Below are 1,646 nucleotides of genomic sequence, written 5' to 3'. Positions count from 1 at the left end.
TATATGTTGTTAAGTGCTGTTAAGTTGATTCCTACCCATAGCAACCCTGTATAAGGTTTCCAAGGAGCAGCTGGTGAACTACAACCACCAACCCTGTGGTTCAAACAACTTTGCAGTCTGACGCATTAGACCACAGTACCACACCAGGTCTCTCTCTCTCTCTCTCTCTCTCTCTCTCTCTCTATATATATATATATATCTCTCTATATATATATATATATATACTCTCTCTCTCTCTCTATATATATATATATATATACACACACACACACAAACAGAGAGTGTGTCCTCATGTGGTTCTGTAGGATAAATGAACTGCTAACTGCTAGGTCTGTGTTTTAAACCCCATTCTCCGGTAACCCGATATAGTGTAATTATGAGTCAGAATTGACTCAATGACACTAACAACAACATATACATATCACATATTTCTTTTTAATAATTATGTATGTGTATGAGGTAGATTTTAAATCTTTATGGAAAAATGTAATTAAATGAAAATGAAATTTGTCTAAACTTTTGAAACTCTTCATATGCGTGTGTGCAAATACAAGGACATGAGTCAAAAATTATCTTCACTCTGCAGAATTTATTTTAAACAGCTTTTAGAAAACACAAACACATCATTTTTCTACATAATTTCCTTGCTTTTCAATACACTTAGTCCATTTGTCAACAAGCTTTCATATATCTTATTAAAAAATGTTTTAGGCTGAGTTGCAAGCCACGAATGCACCACTGTCTTCACTTCTTCATCAGAAGTGCATCTTTGTCTTGAAGGGCTATTTCAGGGGACCAAACAGCTGAAAGTCTGATGGAGCAGTATCAGGACTACAGGGAAGATGCTTTAACACCTTAAAATGAGGTTTTTGAAGGGTATCAACAGTGTGGACAGTGGTTTGTGAACCTGCATTGTAATGCAAGATCACAATACATTTGGAGAGCAGTCCTCTGCATTTAATCAAAAATTTAGGCTAGAGTTCTACAAAAAATGAAATTTTTGCAGAATATCAACAGTGTGTCAGAGGTGTGTGGATATGAATTGTCATGCAAGGTCACAAGGCCCTTAGATAGTTTGAGAGTAAAATGTAGACTACGGAATGGAAGCATCCTCAATCACCAACCAAGAAAAACGTCAAAAGTCAACCATCATCTGGAAAATTGATGCTTACAGATTTCCGGGATTCTCAAGACCTAGTATTAGAACACTATTGGAAAAAGTCTCTACAATCAACAGTGTTCCTTACAGTGAGATGCTCACTGAAGTGTTGAAGTCTAAACTTTGTATTAAATGAAGCTTTACTATTTCATCTAATAAAACTGTTATTCAAGGGTGTTGTGATCTTGTATGACAATGCATATCTACACACTTATGTCCACACTATTGACATTTTGCAAAAACTTCATTTTCTGAAAGTAGCCCTTTGATGATGAAGATTCACTTCTGATGAAGAAGTGAAGACAGTGGTGCATTAGTGGCTTTCAGTTTAGCCTAAAATATTTTTTAATAAGGGAATAAAAAAGCTTGTTGACAGATGAGCAAAGTGTGTTGAAAGACAAGAAGATTATGCCAAAATTTGATATATTTGTCTTTTCTAAAAGTTGATTAAAATAAATTCTACAGCCAGAGTGCAGATAACTTTTGA

Source organism: Chrysochloris asiatica, unplaced genomic scaffold, assembly GCF_000296735.1.
Source record: "Chrysochloris asiatica unplaced genomic scaffold, ChrAsi1.0 scaffold00045, whole genome shotgun sequence".
In the NCBI taxonomy this organism is placed as follows: domain Eukaryota; kingdom Metazoa; phylum Chordata; class Mammalia; order Afrosoricida; family Chrysochloridae; genus Chrysochloris; species Chrysochloris asiatica.
The sequence above is the reverse complement of the archived record's forward strand: the minus strand, read 5'-3'. Positions refer to the sequence as shown.